Source organism: Pongo abelii, chromosome 11, assembly GCF_028885655.2.
Source record: "Pongo abelii isolate AG06213 chromosome 11, NHGRI_mPonAbe1-v2.0_pri, whole genome shotgun sequence".
Taxonomy (NCBI): Eukaryota; Metazoa; Chordata; class Mammalia; order Primates; family Hominidae; genus Pongo; species Pongo abelii.
This window is the reverse complement of record NC_071996.2, coordinates 98,035,493-98,055,457: the sequence shown is the minus strand read 5'-3', so window position 1 is coordinate 98,055,457 and position 19,965 is coordinate 98,035,493.

Below are 19,965 nucleotides of genomic sequence, written 5' to 3'. Positions count from 1 at the left end.
TACTAATTAATGACATGTCACTGTTCATTTAAAATGAGTGATGAAAATGATTATTCAACCCTGATATTGAAATCACTCAGCAACTTGGCACCAGATCTCTGTGTCAGGAGGCAGTGCCAGGCTCACGAGGACTTCGTATTATTTCCACTTGCTGCTACAGTAAACTGGAATTAAATGATGTTTGTTTTTAGGTAGACTAGGCCTCAAAAGGCATGATGGATGATTTAGCTTCGTTTCATAGCTTCTGTTTGATTTATTTATAAACGGCTTTAGGTGGTAAATTAGGTAAACTGCGTAGCCTCAGAACAGCTAAGGAGAACTTGCTTAACAAAGAGTTCAGAAATACAGACCTGTCTTGAACATTATTTTCTCCCATCTTTACCATTTCGTTCCATTTTCATACATTCAGTGATTCTGTTTACTCAAGCTCAGGGTTTTTAGAGGAGAGTCTTCACTACTCAGAGTTCTTGATGTTGCTTCTCCCCATAGTTACTATTTTGGTAACAATTGGGGTAATTATGCAGATAAATGATCTGCCAATTTGGAAAATTTTGTTTGGTGTGTGTGTGTATCCATATATTGTGTGTATGTGTGTGTGTGTGTATGTGTGTATGTATCCATATGTTGTATGTGTGTATGTATGTAGCAAATTTCTGGGAAACACAGTAATACATATCGTTTGGGTCAAAGAACAACAGCTTTACCAAATTTAACTGTTTACATGTAAAAAATACTATTTTATATTAAAACTGCTAATAATAGATGCTTATCAGCTAGGTAAATGAAAAAGTAATCAAAGGTATATTTTGTTGGAATCCCAATAAATATCACTAGCAAAGCCTATCTCAAAAAACAAGCTGGTTTTATTCATAATATTTCTGGCAAGGTAGAATGCTATTAAGCACAAAGTTTTAATAATACCTATAAAAGGAAAGTTGCCGAATTATTTGTATAAACCTCGCACCAGGGTTAAGGTTAGAAATTTGGTGGTTTTTTGAGGTAGACTTCACAAGTGAGGAAACTGCTAGAGAGATAAACTAAAATAGCCGGATGGGATTACTTTTGACTGTCTGGGGGCCTTCAAGTTAACACGTCACTGACATTTTGTATTTTCTTATTTTCAGAACTATGAAAATGGGGTGGGTTATTTAATTTTGAAGTCGGAGTAGATTTTCATTTGTTAGATTTTCAAGTTGAGTTTTTATTTCTCATCATCTCTTTAGTCATCCTTTAGCCAGAACTGCAAGTTTGACCATCTACCAAGGTGCTCAGTCCAGATCTAAACTGTGGTTGACTTTTGTCACGTTCATTGACATTTGAACTTCAATATAAGCAAGTTCTTGCTTCCGTTAAGTTATTATTGTATTATCTGGAGACACAGTGGAATTTAGGATAATAGAGACCACCATTTCAGGATTGGAACAGAGACTGTCTTCATTCGTTTATGCTGCTATAAAGAAATACTTGAGGCTGGGTAATTTATAAAGGAAGGAGGTTTATTTGTCTCAGCCTCCATAGGCTGTCCAAGAAGCATGATACCAGTATCTGCTTCTGATGAGGGCCTCAGGGAACTTCTCCTTATGGTAGAAAGTGAAGGGGAGCTAGCATGTACAGATCTCATGGTGAGAGAGGAGCTGAAAGAGTGGGGAAAAGGTGCCAGGCTCTTTTCAACAACTAGTGCTCTCAAGAACTAAGAGTGAGAACTCACTCACTCCCTTGGAAGCCATTCATGAGGGATCCACCCCCATGATCCAAACACCTCTCACCAGGCCCATCTCCAACACTAGGAATCAAATTTCAACAAGAGACTCAGCAGGGACAAACAAAACATATCTAAATCATAGCAGAGACCAATACTAAAAAAAGGATTGTGATGAGATTTTGTAGTTGATGCTAGGTCAGGAGCCAACTGTGCCAAGTTAAACCAAGAGCACAAATTTCAACCCTAATTTGAAAATTCAGCAGAACTAGATAGAGTGGTATTAACCAAATTTCCTAATTTTCTAATTTCTTTTCCTCAAATAGTTTTAGTTACCTTAAAGACCCCAGAAAGACTTGTAGGGATAATGGCACAAGATTTTCCCCTGACATGTCATGTGCTCCAACTTGAGAGGACAATATTACATCTAGGGCTGCTGTGCTTTGGACCACAATCTTGTGAACTTCTTGAGTGAGAAGATAATATGTCTTAATGATATTGCCTAGATCTCTTGCCAATCTCTGAACCATAGTAAGTAGGATATTAGGATGGTCCCTGTTTTTTCGTGTGTGTCCTGTTGGAAAGCTTGAGAAAGAGAGGGTTAAGAACAAAAAAATAGATAACCAGAATTCCACAATTTCACATCAGTGAATAAGACTTGGGTCTCAATCAAAGCCCAGACATTCTTCTTGATTTAACTTAGCTGAGGATCTCTCTCTCTCTTTCAAGAAAGGGAATTGATAGGCCAATATGGACCAAGAGTGATATCAGGGATTACCTCAAAAGCAGGTGCCTGTTTCCAACATTGATGAGAGAGGCAGCAAGTCTCTCTTCAACTTGTACTTTGTAGCAAACAAGCTTTTGGGATGAAAATACACTGCTAGACATTGGTGACCACCTAATGATCAATTTTTAGCCAAAATATTCCCATAAGATTGTTTGTATTATATGGTTACAATGCCACTCTGCAAGAGTGGTCTGGCACCAGACAGAGGAATTAAAGAGCAAAATGTGGATCTATACTAAAAGAGCATGAATTAGGTAGGGCCTGAGTAGTATGTCTCTTTGGAAGGTTTATAAAAATGAGGCAGTTTGACTTGCATAGAATCCATTTCTTAGTTCTTCACCAAGTGTTAGTTCTGTGAATGTTTAGTTATGAAGTCTAGCTCCTATGAAAAGCCCCAGGTTTGTTTTATGGAGACAGAATCTGCCAATATTAGGTATCATGTGATAAAAATCTTTGGACTTTGTCTAGTCTAGGGTTATGTTTGCCATTTTGTGTTTGAATACAAATACTCATGAAATTAACTGATTTTGAACTGGTATGAAAGGAAGCTGGATGGCATCCAAAGAAAATTAGAAGTAATTTGACTTTTGATTTGATTGCATGTTTTAGCCAAATAATGAATACATCATAGCCAGGAATTAGATGAGGAGTGAGAAGAACAATAATAGGAATAGGGACATTAGTGGAGCAATAGTAAAGGGGCTACCAGTATCTCAGCTATCCAGAACCTTAAACCCACGGAGAATAAAGAATAACACCATGCAGATTAAAGAAGCATTGTTATTTGTGTTACACAGATTTTTAGTAGAGACTATGGGCATCAAGAATCATCTGCTCGAGCCAAAAGTCCTGATGGAAGGTGTCTGCTTTATGAGATCAACTACTTCTGGGAAATATCTAGGTATCCTCATCTGGAGGTAACCCAAGAGTTTAGATTGGCATATGGAATTGAACATGTTAAATTGTAGACCATGGACCCAAGTGTCAACTCACTGAAGTCTGATTACTGTATGTATACTTTGCTCAATAAAATTGTTTCCAACAAGGTTCAAGGGCAGCCTTTCTTTGTTAACTTTTTCAAAATACCAAAAATTCAGGTTGAAGATTTTGTAATGGCTGAAAACAGGGATATTGTGGAGAGAGAGTTTTAATTCTTGATGATGAGACAGTATCATGAATTAGCCCTTTATAATGTTTAACTAAGCTTAAAGAAGATTCAGGGCTAAAATAGGTGTGTAGATATCCTCAAGTGATTCAGTTTTTTCAGTATTGTGTTGGTTATGAGTCAGAAACAAACCACAACTTTACTCACCATGTTATTTTTTCATGGTAACCAACTTTTGTCTTTCATGATGGTAACTTTTCCTGAATAATTTTTGTGAATGTCCATTTGAGGCTATCAGTGCCAATAATCAAATATTTGGCCTCACCAAATTTATCTTGGGTTTTCCGACCAGATAATTCGTTGTATTTTTCTCAGAATTTTAGGCTGAATTATCAGCTTTTATAATAGACTCTTTGGAAAAATACATAGATTTATCCTTTAATATTTGAATGATCCTTATGGGGGGATCTATGTCAAGGGAGCTTTTTTTTTTTTGTAAATAATAATGATTAGCTAGGGCATTTTCAGTAGCTTCTAGAACTTTGCTGTCTGATACGGTAGGCATTATCCATATGTGGCTATTGAACACTTGAATTTTGGCTAATTCAAATGGAGATGTACTGTAAGTGTGAAACAGTAAACTTTGAATGCTTAATAGAAAAGAATGTGAAGCATCTCATTAACATTGTTATATTAGTTATAATACATTTTAAGATAATATTTTGAACATATGTGTTTAAATAAAATATATTATTTGAATTAATTGCATATTTAAATGTCTATGCGGCAACTAGGAAATTCAAAAATACATACATGGCCAATATTTGTGGCTTGTTATGTTTCTCCCAATTAGCTGTGTTACAGAATTTATGCTATATACTGTGAGCTTCAATTTAAATTATATCTAATTGCTTTGACAATTGAAGGATTTTAATAATTCGTGTGTTTTCTGCCTACTTGTACTGGGGGCATCAGACATGAGGAAATTTCCTTTTTCCCCATCATGCCAAAATCATGTATGACCCTAAAAGGATATCTGCTATTGGTACAGATATTGGTTCTTTGGCAATTTAGAAAATTGTGACTTTCTCTAGAAATTTTGGCTAAATAGCTGGGAAGGGATTGAATTCTAAAAGTTATACAGAGATGGGTCTTGCATATCCAGCCTGGTATTTTCTTTGATCATTCCTTAAGTAAATGCCATCTATAAAACTGTTAGGTGTGGAATTTGTGTTATTGTGTCTGTGAACATTGTGAACATTGGTGCACAAATCTTTGAGGTAAATGTGTTTTTATGTTTTTTGGGGGAAATACCTAGAATGGGGTTGCTGGGATATATGGTAAATGCAAGTTTATATTTTTTGTTTTTTTTTTTTGGTATAGATTTAAGGGGTGTAAATGCAGTTTTGTTTACATGGATATATTGTGTAGTGGTGAAGTCTGGGCTTTTAGTGTAGCCATCAATCAAATAATGTACGTTGTACCCATTAAGTAATTTCTCATCCTTCACCCCCTCCTATCCTCCCACCCTTCTGAGCCTCCAGTGTCTATTATTCCACACTCTATGTCCTGTGTATATGTTATTTAGCTTCCACTTATGAGTGAGAATATGTGGTATTTGACTTTCTGTTTCTGTTCCCATAAGATAATGGCCTCCAGTTCCATCCATGCTGTGCTGCAAAATACATGATTTTATTTTTTTTGTGGTTGAATAGTATTTCATTATAATAGTATACCGTTGTATACACACACCCACACACACACACACACCACATTTTCTTTATCCAATCATCTGTTGGTAGACAGTTGATTGATTCCATATCTTTGCTATTGTGAATAGTGTTGTGATAAACATATCTGTGAAGGTGTCTTTTTTTAACATAAGAATTTCTTTTCTTGTGAGTAGATATCCAGTAGTGGGATTGCTGGATCAAAGAAGACTTCTATTTGTAGTTCTTTGAGAAACCTCCATACTGTTTTCCGTAGAGGTTGTACTAATTTACATTCCCACCAACATTGTATAAGCGTTCCTTTTTCTCTGTATCCACACCAACATCTGTTATTTTTTGACATTTAATAATAGCTATTCTGACTGGTGTAAGATGATATCTCATTGTGGTTTTAATTTGCATTTCTCTGATGATTAGTGATGTTAAGCATTTTTTCATATGCTTGTTGGCCATTTGTGTAAAATTGCCAAACTATTTCCCAGAACAACTGTATTACTATGTAGTATCACTGGCAGTACAGAAGAGTGCCAGTTGCTCCACTTCCCTGCCAAATTTGATGTTTTCTTTTACAATTTTGTTTTAATTCTAGTGGGTATATAGTAGTATCGCATTGTGGCTTTAGTTTGTATTTTCTAAAGGCCTATCATGGCAAGTATCTTACATGTTCTTAGTTGGCATTTATATTTCTTTTTTATAAAGTGGCTGCTTAGTTCTTTGTTCATTTTTATTGGGTTGTAAGAGCTTTTTAAAATCTATATTCTATATGAGCTTTTTAAAATCTATATTCTGGATTAAGTTTTTAAAGCAGGTATATGTTTTACAAATATTTTATATTAGTCTATGACTAGTCTTTTCATTTCCTTAACAGTGTCTTTCAAAGCATATAAATGTTTAGCTTTGTTAAAGTACAAATTATTTTTCTCATTTATTTGTGTTATTTGTATCCCACTTAAGAAATGTTTTTTTACCCTATGACTGAGAATTTGTACTACATTTACTTTGAGACATTTTATAGCTTTGACTTTTACATGTAGGTATAGATTAATTTTGAGTTAATTTTCATAGACGAGGAAAATTCAAGGTTCATTTCACCCCTATATATACCCAGTTGTTTCATCACCATTTGTTAAAAACTAAAGTATAATAATAATAATGATAATAATAATAATAATAAAAAGAAAAAAAAAACTTTCAGTTAAAAAAAAAAAAATTTTTTTTCTCCCCACTGAAATAGCTTGATAAATTTATCGGAAAAAATCTGTTGACCACATCTACGTTGGTTTATTTCATGTTCTGTTTGGTTCCTTTGTTCTATATGTCTATCCTTGTGCCAATATTACAATGACTTGATTGCCGCACCTTTATAGTAAGTCTTGAAATTAAGTAGTGTTCTCAAACTTTAACAAATGTTATAATGTTATTTTGGCTTTTCTAGGTCCTTTCAATTTTTATGTAAAGAGATCAGTCAATCTAAAAACACTGTTAGTATTTTATATAGTGTTTGAGTTGCATACATAGACCAATTTGGGGAGAAATTCCATCATAATATTGAGCCTTCCAATCCTTGAATGTGGTAGAGTTGTCCATCTATTTAGCCTTCTTTAATTTCTCTCTGCATTAATTTATTGTTCTCATTGTGTAAGGCCTAGAACATATATTATTAAATTCATCTCACAGCATTGTTTGTTTTTAATGATATTTTAAATGCAATAGTTTGTATCTCATTTCCAAGTGATTCTTAACATATAGAAGCACAATGGTTGTTTGATATTTATTTTTCATACTGCAAAATAGATAAACTCATTTGTTAGTTCTAATAGAATATTTTTTGTAAATTGCTTAAGGTTTTCTACGTAAATGAATATATCATTGGCAAATAAAAAGTTTTCCCTCCTCTTTCTAATCTCTATGGTTTGAAAAATTAATTTTATTGCCTTCTTTGGCATCTACCTTAAGGGAATCAGTCATTTAGGCAAAATTTACACATTACCATTATGGAATTTTCATGGATTATCTGGTAGTATTAGCCCATCAGTATTCTTGCCAAAGGCCAACTCTTCAATTTTGTTTTGAAGCTTGTATAGCATGGGTATAGAGATGACTAATTCAACAATAATTTGTTTATTGGTAGGAGAATTTTCTGGGTCTTCTGAAAAGAGTCTCTTGTTTACAGCTCCCTTTATAGAGTAAGTTTCTGTTGATGAAATTGCCACAAGTATTATTTAGTTTTCTCTTCTTTAGGTTTAGAAAAGTCTTTGAAAATGGCATGAAGTTCAGCGTGAAAGCAATATTTAGTTTCTACTCGAAGGAACTTCTTGAGGAAAAGGACATTCTTGTAGAGTATCCTTAAAGACAAAAATTCTTGTAGAGGCTTAAGGAGTGATAGAAGGAGGAGGTAGAAAAAGTGAAAGAGAAGATCAGAGATTGAAATGAGTTTCTCTTTAACCTTTGCAAAGTGACCTTTAAGGATGCTAATTTGAACTCTATTTCTTTGAAGAGTATCTATGTATCGATTTAAAAATGATTATTGGATGTTTTGATTCTTATTATCTTGTTAACCTGAAAGGTAATACACTGTTAGACATATCAAATGTTCCACAAAATGGCTTCTATAATTTCAAATGGTCCTTGGTAAAAAAAAATTATGCCATTTAGAGAGATAGGTGCATGATGTGAGCTTAAGTGCATATAAGAATTTGTAGGTCTGCTAGGAGGTGGTTTATATTAACTATTATACAAACCCAAGAACAACATAAATACGTTTGGTTGAAAGTGTCTAGTTATAATATTCCATGCCCCAAGTCCCCTGTCTCTTCCTGATCGTCAGATCATCTCTACAACAACTGAACAATTGATGGTCCCAGATAGGCAGAATTTATATGGAAGCAATCTCCACAAGAGTAAACTTCAAACACAAGATAAAATGTAGGTGGTGCTTACATAGTTTTGAAGGAGGACCCAAGGCAGTTTGTTGTAGAAAGGATGATTTTCTAATGAGAATTTTAACTTATTAGTCATTAGGGGAGATTTGGAGAATAGATTAAGTAGGGAGTATCTCTGTCTTCTATCCTATGAGTTTTCTTATGTAAATATACAACAGGAGATTACATTCTTTAGAAATAAAAAAAAATTAAGAGGCAAAAGTGATAGTAGGCAGCTTTCACCAAAGAAAATAAGTAGTTAACTTTGGTTAGAAATAAAAATATTCCCAAAGGACAAATTCCTAGGATGCAAGATGAACCCAGCAGGGGGCTTACTGCATAAAGATCAGAGCTTATCTCTTGCTGGAAAGTTATTCACCACAGCAGCCTAGAACAGGCTCCTGGCAGGAGTGGGTCAAGGGGTGTTGGAAGTGCCAGAGAGTCTCAAGTCAGAGGTCTTGGGCCACATAAGAGAGGAGTTTTGAATAGGACCCAGTGGAGCCTCATAAAATTGTAAAAGTCCCCACAAAGATCACCAGAAAAACCATTATCAAAACCAAGTTGATTTTTATTAATCATCTGGTCAAGAAATAAATACAAGGTTTGGAAAGGGCAGTTACAAAGGAGGTTTTATGGGATTGAGACTGGCACATGGGTGACTTGGGTTTGAGTTTCTAAAGCAGAGAATGAAAAGGGACTGGATAAAATGGGCAAACTGAAGTCACTTTTCATCATCTGGAGTCTACAGAGCAGGGCTTTTAAGCAAAATGTCTACTGAAACTTTTATGTTCTTATCTTCCCAGAACAGTTGCAGCAATGCAAAGCATGGGATTGATTCATGCTTGCTTTGCAGTTTTGATAAATTCCCATTTCTTAGGTTCTTTAGTTCAATTTTTATTACACAAATTGAATTGTAAGTTTACCTCATATTGCCTAGACAGCTATAAGTAACTCTTCACACCATTTGCAGTCAGTAAGTTCTTTTCAATTCACATTAATTAAGATATAACATTTTAACAGAGTCAAAATGCTTTCAATATAGATTATAACTAAACACCTTTGTATAACCCCTGGGAGGTAAATTCACATGAATCTGTTTAGCATGTCAGGGGAATTAAAGGATGAAAATAGTGACTAAAATCAACACATAAGAAACGTGACACCTAATGTTGTGGCTATGTTGAAAGGCATTCTGATATGGTTTGGCTGTGTCCCACCTAAATCTCATCTTGAATTATAATCCCCATATTCCCCACAAGTCTAAGGAGGTGGGAGGTGATTGGATCATGAGGGCCATTTCCTCATGCTGTTCTCATGATAATGAGTGAGTTCTCATAAGATCTGATGGTTTTATAAGGGGTTCTTCCCCCTTCACTCCTTGTATTTCTCTCTCTCCTGCTGCCATGTGAAAAGGTCCAAGCTTGCTTCCCTTTTGTCTTCCACCATGATTGTGAGTTTCCTGAGGCCTATCCAGCCATGTGGAACTGTGAGTCAATTAAACCTCTTTCCTTTATAAATTACTCAGTCTCAGGTAGTATCTTTATAGCAGTGTGAAATACTGCTAATACACATCCTTAGGCCTTACCTCAAAATTCTGGGTAACATTTTGGTACCAGACACAAAGATTCTGGTTAGTATTTACACCATGAAACATTAGGAAAGGTATCCAAGAGAGATTTGGGGGTTTCCCTGTGTTGCTAATATGCTTCTTGAGAACTAGACTAGATTTGAATTAACAGGTCCAGGGGAGTCTGAATCCAAAAGCTGATTTTCTTGAAATTAGAAAATGAGTCCCATAAATTTGATGACACCAGTTTAGAAGCTTCCAACTCACACTAGAATCCTGAAGTGAAAGAAACGAATGAAAAAAAAAAAACCAACAAAAAAACAAAAAACAAAACAAAACAAAAAAACAACTAGTGCTGCTCAATTCATAGAACTGCTATTATAACTCTATATTTTTGGTAAGTATCATCATACTTTAAATTTGTATAGCTTGTTATAGTTTACCCAACTCATTTGGTCTTCAATTTTTGGTATGACGGGAAGTCTATTATTCTCTTTTTATATATGGCAAAATTGAGGCTCAGGAAGATGAAGTGACTTGCTCAAAGTCACATGGCTAGTAGGTACTAGGTTTGGGATTTGAACTTATGCCTTTTGGTTGTAAATTCAACTCTTTTTATACTAAATTTTAGCAAAGGATATTGTAAAAATTTCTCCCTTGGTCATCATGTATTTTAAGGTCCATTTTCCATGGAAAGATGAACTTGAATTGGTATTAGCAACTTCCCCCCACCCCAAGTAATCTTCATATACTTCTTCCCCAAATCTTTTACCCTGAAGATAGAAACAATAACTTTGTCAATACCATTTTAGAGACAATGGTGCTGAAATTAGCAATGTAATACATTTTTTAAAAAGTCATCAAATGGTGTCATACTTATATAATTTTGGTCTGTTCATAAAACAGACAGTTACCAGCAATTAAAAAAACACTGATGATTAGGCAACAATATTGATAAATCTCAGAGACATTAGGTCACCTAAGGCAGCCAGGCACAAAGTAGTACATTGGTAAGAACTGTATACATTCATTTTTATGAACTAAAACAAGTAAAACAATCTATGGTGGAAAAAAAGTCAGAAAACTGTCTCTTGTGAGGGGGTTGAAAAGAAAATTTTCTTGGAGACAGAAATTATATTTTGGTAAAGGTGTAGATTATATGGGTGTTATATATGTATCAAAAATAAAATTTAGTTTTATACTGAAGATTTCTGTATTTGTGTATTTTTAAATATTTAACTTAGAAAAAGACTTGCTTAACTTAAAGAAGTTTGCTTTACCCAGTGGTATGGATTAGTTAATAATTCTGAAAACCATTTTTCTACTTTTTGTGTCACTAGGCTTAAGCACATTTATAAATACATCAGTGATATTAGAAATTGAAAGTATCGGTATGAACTCATCAATGTGTGTGTATGTGTGTGTGTTTATTTAATCAAACTTAACGCCCGTACTAAAGTGTCTAAATATCATTTTTCACTTAAAGGAATCAGGGGCCTTTGGAATAAATGCTGACTCCAGGACTGGTGCAGAGAAAGTGTAAAATGGCCCTAGAATGCCTTGTCGTGACAGAAATTGATGAAGTGTTTAAGAAACAATTGGAAAAATCTCAAAATTTAGCAGAAGTCAGCTTGATAGGGTGCTCACTGGTCAACAATGGGGCAAGTTTAGCATGAAAATAATGACAGAAACAAAATGTACATTAATAATAAAAAATTCTGGAAGTTCACACTGTTATAAATTAATCAATTTGTTAATTAATGGGGGAAAAATAAAAGCTCTGTCTTGTAGAAGAATGCAGGTTAATAAATGTAGACGGAATAATGGAGTTAGAATATTACAATGGCTTAAAATTCATGAGTGGAAGTTTGATTAGGAATAGGTTATTAATAGTGTCTCAAAGTATCTCCCCAAACATTACTTATTAATTATAAAGTAACAAATGGAAAATTTACAGTGGAGAAACCAGGCAAACATCAGGAACCCACTGATTGAAGTTGACATCAATGATTTGGGGACAGCCAACATCATGTATTGATGATATGGTATACTAAGAAGGACACAAAATCCTGCCAAAAATATATAACTTGAATTTCACTGGGAGGAAACACCAAGCAACCTAAACTGAGGGCTATTCTACTAAATCACTGCCATATCAGCTTTTCAAAAAATTAAATTAAGAAGACAATGAAAAGTTAAGAAACTGTTCCAGACTAAAGGAGACTTAAGAGTCATGATAATTAAGTATAGTATGAGATCCTGAATGCATCCTGGACAGGTAAAATCCAATAGCTATAAAGGACATTATTTGGTCAGCTAGTAAAAATTGATAATGGACTGTGGGTTAAATAATGGTATTGAATCAATGTTATATTTTTCTCTTTTGCTAATTGGATTGTGGCTAAGAAAATGCTCTTATTATAAAATGCACACTGAATAATTTAGGAGTAAAGGGGCATTATGTCTCCAATTTACTCTCAAAAGCTCAGAAGAAATTATATGTCTATGTGTGTGTGCATACACATATGTGCCCTGGATGGGTGGAGAGAGGTGAGACAGAAACAAACGGGGTAAGCAGAAGAAGGAGAAGGTGAGGAAGAGTGAAAAAGCAAATTGAGCAAAATGTAAAAAAAATTGTTGAATATTGGTACAAGGTATAAGGGGTTTCTTGTATTATCCTGAAACTTTCATGCAATTATATTAACATGCAATGATACACATATGCACACACGCACAAAATCTATCAAAGGTAATACAAGTGGATTCAGAAGTAAAGTCTAATATCTCTATTGCCAGGTATTTCTTCTCATCTTCTCTCTGTCCACAGATCTCTTTCTTCTCTTTTTATTCTTGATTTTATCAGGTTAATAGATCATCCAATCTTTTCCTTAGCCAGTCTACCCCAAATACCTTGAATTCTTTGTCAAACTGAAATTGTGCCATGTGGTTTTTCATATTTAAATGCTGCAGAAGATAACTCTGAAAGCAAGAAAGGATCAGGATAAAGAGCTGAGAGTAAATGCACTTGCATATAAACCATTCAATTCAGGTTAATATACATTGCACTATGCTTTTAAAGTTAGAAGGATAACTACAATGCACTTGTTTTCTTAAAGAAAGAATGTAGGGGGGGGAGGAGCCAAGATGGCCGAATAGGAACAGCTCCGGTCTACAGCTCCCAGCGCGAGCGACGCAGAAGACGGGTGATTTCTGCATTTCCATCTGAGGTACCGTGTTCATCTCACTAGGGAGTGCCAGACAGTGGGCGCAGGTCAGTGGGTGGGCGCAGGTCAGTGGGTGAGCGCACCGTGCGCCAGCCGAAGCAGGGGCGAGGCATTGCCTCACTTGGGAAGCGCAAGGGGTCAGGGAGTTCCCCTTCCAGGGGTGACAGACGGCACCTGGAAAATCGGGCCACTCCCACCCGAATACTGTGCTTTTCCGACGGGCTTAGGAAACGGTGCCCCAGGAGAGTATAGCCCGCACCTGGCTCAGAGGGTCCTACGCCCACGGAGTCTCGCTGATTGCTAGCACAGCAGTCTGAGATCAAACAGCAAGTTGGCAGCGAGGCTGGGGGAGGGGCGCCCGCCATTGCCCAGGCTCGCTTAGGTAAACAAAGCAGCCTGGAAGCTTGAACTGGGTGGAGCCCACCACAGCTCAAGGAGGCCTGCCTGCCTCTGTAGGCTCCACCTCTGGGGGCAGGGCACAGACAAACAAAAAGACAGCAGTAACCTCTGCAGACTTAAATGTCCCTGTCTGACAGCTGTGAGGAGAGCAGTGGTTCTCCCAGCACGCAGCTGGAGATCTGAGAACGGGCTGACTGCCTCCTCAAGTGGGTCCCTGACCCCTGACCCCCGAGCAGCTTAACTGGGAGGCACCCCCCAGCAGGGGCAGACTGACACCTCACACGGCCGGCCAGGTACTCCAACAGACCTGCAGCTGAGGGTTCTGTCTGTTAGAAGGAAAACCAACAGAAAGGACGTCCACACCAAAAACCCATCTGTACATCACCATCATCAAAGACCAAAAGTAGATAAAACCACAAAGATGGGGAAAAAACAGAGCAGAAAAACTGGAAACTCTAAAAAGCAGAGTACCTCTCCTCCTCCAAAGGAATGCAGTTCCTCACCAGCAACGGAACAAAGCTGGACGGAGAATGACTTTGACGAGCTGAGAGAAGAAGGCTTCAGAGGATCAAATTACTCCGAGCTACGGGAGGATATTCAAACCAAAGGCAAAGAAGTTGAAAACTTTGAAAAAAATTTAGAAGAATGTATAACTAGAATAACCAATACAGAGAAGTGCTTAAAGGAGCTGATGGAGCTGAAAACCAAGGCTCGAGAACTACGTGAAGAATGCAGAAGCCTCAGGAGCCGATGCGATCAAATGGAAGAAAGGGTATCAGCCCTGGAAGATGAAATGAATGAAATGAAGCGAGAAGGGAAGTTTAGAGAAAAAAGAATAAAAAGAAACGAGCAAAGCCTCCAAGAGATGTGGGACTATGTGAAAAGACCAAATCTACGTCTGACTGGTGTACCTGAAAGTGACGGGGAGAATGGAAACAAGTTGGAAAACACTCTGCAGGATATTATCCAGGAGAACTTCCCCAATCTAGCAAGGCAGGCCAACATTCAGATTCAGGAAATACAGAGAACGCCACAAAGATACTCCTCGAGAAGAGCAACTCCAAGACACATAATTGTCAGATTCACCAAAGTTGAAATGAAGGAAAAAATGTTAAGGGCAGCCAGAGAGAAAGGTCGGGTTACCATCAAAGGGAAGCCCATCAGACTAACAGCGGATCTCTCGGCAGAAACCCTACAAGCCAGAAGAGAGTGGGGGCCAATATTCAACATTCTTAAAGAAAAGAATTTTCAACCCAGAATTTCATATCCTGCCAAACTAAGCTTCATAAGTGAAGGAGAAATAAAATACTTTACAGACAAGCAAATGCTGAGAGATTTTGTCACCACCAGGCCTGCCCTAAAAGAGCTCCTGAAGGAAGCGCTAAATATGGAAAGGCACAACCGGTACCAGCCACTGCAAAATCATACCGAAATGTAAACACCATCGAGACTAGGAAGAGACTGCATCAACTAACGAGCAAAATATCCAGCTAACATCATAATGACAGGATCAAATTCACACATAACAATATTAACTTTAAATGTAAATGGTCTAAATGCTCCAATTAAAAGACACAGACTGGCAAATTGGATAAAGACTCAAGACCCATCAGTGTGCTGTATTCAGGAAACCCATCTCACGTGCAGAGACACACATAGGCTCAAAATAAAAGGATGGAGGAAGATCTACCAAGCAAATGGAAAACAAAAAAAGGCAGGGGTTGCAATCCTAGTCTCTGATAAAACAGACTTTAAACCAACAAAGATCAAAAGAGACAAAGAAGGCCATTACATAATGGTAAAGGGATTAATTCAACAAGAAGAGCTAACTATCCTAAATATATATGCACCCAATACAGGAGCACCCAGATTCATAAAGCAAGTCCTGAGTGACCTACAAAGAGACTTAGACTCCCACACATTATTAATGGGAGACTTTAACACCCCACTGTCAACATTAGACAGATCAACGAGACAGAAAGTCAACAAGGATACCCAGGAATTGAACTCAGCTCTGCACCAAGCAGACCTAATAGACATCTACAGAACTCTCCACCCCAAATCAACAGAATATACATTTTTTTCGGCACCACACCACACCTATTCCAAAATTGACCATATACTTGGAAGTAAAGCTCTCCTCAATAAATGTAAAAGAACAGAAATTGTAACAAACTGTCTCTCAGATCACAGTGCAATCAAGCTAGAACTCAGGATTAAGAATCTCACTCAAAACCGCTCAACTACGTGGAAACTGAACAACCTGCTCCTGAATGACTACTGGGTACATAACGAAATGAAGGCAGAAATAAAGATGTTCTTTGAAACCAACGAGAACCAAGACACAACATACCAGAATCTCTGGGATGCATTCAAAGCAGTGTGTAGAGGGAAATTTATAGCACTAAATGCCCACAAGAGAAAGCAGGAAAGATCCAAAATTGACACCCTAACATCACAATTAAAAGAACTAGAAAAGCAAGAGCAAACACATTCAAAAGCCAGCAGAAGGCAAGAAATAACTAAAATCAGAGCAGAACCGAAGGAAATAGAGACACAAAAAACCCTTCAAAAAATCAATGAATCCAGGAGCTGGTTTTTTGAAAGGATCAACAAAATTGATAGACCGCTAGCAAGATTAATAAAGAAAAAAAGAGAGAAGAATCAAATAGATGCAATAAAAAATGATAAAGGGGATATCACCACCGATCCCACAGAAATACAAACTACCATCAGAGAATATTACAAACACCTCTACGCAAATAAACTAGAAAATCTAGAAGAAATGGATAAATTCCTCAACACATACACCCTCCCAAGACTAAACCAGGAAGAAGTTGAATCTCTGAATAGACCAATAACAGGAGCTGAAATTGTGGCAATAATCAATAGCTTACCAACCAAAAAAAGTCCAGGACCAGATGGGTTCACAGCCGAATTCTACCAGAGGTACAAGGATGAGCTGGTACCATTCCTTCTGAAACTATTCCAATCAATAGAAAAAGAGGGAATCCTCCCTAACTCATTTTATGAGGCCAGCATCATCCTGATACCAAAGCCTGGCAGAGACACAACAAAAAAAGAGAATTTTAGACCAATATCCTTGATGAACATTGATGCAAAAATCCTCAATAAAATACTGGCAAACCGAATCCAGCAGCACATCAAAAAGCTTATCCACCATGATCAAGTGGGCTTCATCCCTGGGATGCAAGGCTGGTTCAATGTACGCAAATCAATAAATGTAATCCATCATATAAACAGAACCAAAGACAAAAACCACATGATTATCTCAATAGATGCAGAAAAGGCCTTTGACAAAATTCAACAACCCTTCATGCTAAAAACTCTCAATAAATTAGGAATTGATGGGACGTATCTCAAAATCATAAGAGCTATTTATGACAAACCCACAGCCAATATCATACTGAATGGGCAAAAACTGGAAGCATTCCCTTTGAAAACTGGCACAAGACAGGGATGCCCTCTCTCACCACTTCTATTCAACATAGTGTTGGAAGTTCTGGCCAGGGCAATTAGGCAGGAGAAGGAAATCAAGGGTATTCAATTAGGAAAAGAGGAAGTCAAATTGTCCCTGTTTGCAGATGACATGATAGTATATCTAGAAAACCCCATTGTCTCAGCCCAAAATCTCCTTAAGCTGATAAGCAACTTCAGCAAAGTCACAGGATACAAAATCAATGTGCAAAAATCACAAGCATTCTTATACGCCAATAACAGACAAACAGAGAGCCAAATCATGAGTGAACTCCCATTCACAATTGCTTCAAAGAGAATAAAATACCTAGGAATCCAACTTACAAGGGATGTGAAAGACCTCTTCAAGGAGAACTACAAACCACTGCTCAAGGAAATAAAAGAGGATACAAACAAATGGAAGAACATTCCATGCTCATGGGTAGGAAGAATCAATATCATGAAAATGGCCATCCTTCCCAAGGTAATTTACAGATTCAATGCCATCCCCATCAAGCTACCAATGACTTTCTTCACAGAATTGGAAAAAACTACTTTAAAGTTCATATGGAACCAAAAAAGAGCCCGCATCGCCAAGTCAATCCTAAGCCAAAAGAACAAAGCTGGAGGCATCACACTACCTGACTTCAAACTATACTACAAGGCTACAGTAACCAAAACAGCATGGTACTGGTACCAAAACAGAGATATAGATCAATGGAACAGAACAGAGCCGTCAGAAATAATGCCACATATCTACAAGTATCTGATCTTTGACAAACCTGAGAAAAACAAGAAATGGGGAAAGGATTCCCTATTTTATAAATGGTGCTGGGAAAACTGGCTAGCCATATGTAGAAAGCTGAAACTGGATCCCTTCCTTACACCTTATACAAAAATCAATTCAAGATGGATGAAAGACTTAAATGTTAGACCTGAAACCATAAAAACCCTAGAAGAAAACCTAGGCATTACCATTCAGGACATAGGCATGGGCAAGGACTTCATGTCTAAAACACCAAAAGCAATGGCAACAAAAGCCAAAATTGACAAATGGGATCTAATGAAACTCAAGAGCCTCTGCACAGCAAAAGAAACTACCATCAGAGTGAACAGGCAACCTACAAAATGGGAGAAAATTTTCACAACCTACTCATCTGACAAAGGGCTAATATCCAGAATCTACAATGAACTCCAACAAATTTACAAGAAAAAAACAAACAACCCCATCAAAAAGTGGGTGAAGGACATGAACAGACACTTCTCAAAAGAAGACATTTATGCAGCCAAAAAACACATGAAAAAATGCTCACCATCACTGGCCATCAGAGAAATGCAAATCAAAACCACAATGAGATACCATCTCACACCAGTTAGAATGGCAATCATTAAAAAGTCAGGAAACAACAGGTGCTGGAGAGGATGTGGAGAAATAGGAACACTTTTACACTGTTGGTGGGATTGTAAACTAGTTCAACCCTTGTGGAAGTCAGTGTGGCGATTCCTCAGGGATCTAGAACTAGAAATTCCATTCGACCCAGCCATCCCATTACTGGGTATATACCCAAAGGACTATAAATCATGCTGCTATAAAGACACATGCACACGTATGTTTATTGCGGCACTATTCACAATAGCAAAGACTTGGAACCAACCCAAATGTCCAACAATGATAGACTGGATTAAGAAAATGTGGCACATATACACCATGGAATACTATGCAGCCATAAAAAATGATGAGTTCATGTCCTTTGTAGGGACATGGATGAAATTGGAAATCATCATTCTCAGTAAACTATCGCAAGAACAAAAAACCAAACACCGCATATTCTCACTCATAGGTGGGAACTGAACAATGAGAACACATGGACACAGGAAGGGGAACATCACACTTCGGGGACTGTTGTGGGGTAGGGGGAGGGGGGAGGGATAGCACTGGGAGATATACCTAATGCTAGATGACGAGTTGGTGGGTGCAGCGCACTAGCATGGCACATGTATACATATGTAACTTACCTGCACATTGCGCACATGTACCATAAAACCTAAAGTATAATAATAATAATAATAAAAAAAAAAAAAAAAAAAGAGTCACACAGGCAGCTGGAAGGCTGTTCATTCCAAACCTATTTCAGAATCAGGTGCAGAGGGGCACGCACCACTAGCCCATCGCAGACCTGGAAAGGGATGTAAGCATCCCTAGGTCACAAACCTTTCCTAGCCCTTCAGTCTGATAGAAATTAGTGTTTTTCTTTAAAATATATAAATAAACGAAATGCTTAATTTCAATCAGCTTCTATAGCTCCAGTAACTTCAACCAAACTAAAATATGAGTAATCTGCTGAGGGAGAGGAGTGCTAAGCTCTGGAATCATACTACACACACTTCTAAATTCTGCAGCATACTCTTCAGACCTATTTAATCGGAGCTTCAGGCCTGGCTTCTGTCGCAAGACTTTTACATGTGACCAACACAATATTTGCAAGCAATTGGCAAGATTGCAATTATTTACAATCACATCCACCAGAGTAAGTAGGTAATACATTGTTTTACACAAGTCAAAATTAAAATACAAATTTGGCGAAAAAAAAAAAAGAAAGAATGTAGGAATACAACGATACTTTGTCTTCAAAAATGTAGTTTAATGAATTAGGTAAAAATTTTCAACTGAAAGAAGAGATATTTCTAAATATACCTTATTTTCTTTTTTTGTTATCCTTTTATAGTAAATTATGCTCTTTATTTTAAATGGCGAGCTTTCTATACAAGTGCAAAGAAAGATTTTCAGGCTTCCATTTTCTCTGGAGAGTTAATCAGATAGAAAAATCTTGTTGCCTAAGGCTTTTCACATTCAGATGAACAAAAATATAGTCTAAATGATAGATACAAATCTATCATTTTTGTGATCTGATAGCATATATTAAGTTTCTGGCTTTGGCAATAAAAATAACGCATAATAACTGTAACTAAGAATACTAGCTCTGATACTCAAAATTTAAGAATTTTTTTGAGTTTTTACTATCTGTCTGTCTATCTATCTATCTATCTATCTATCT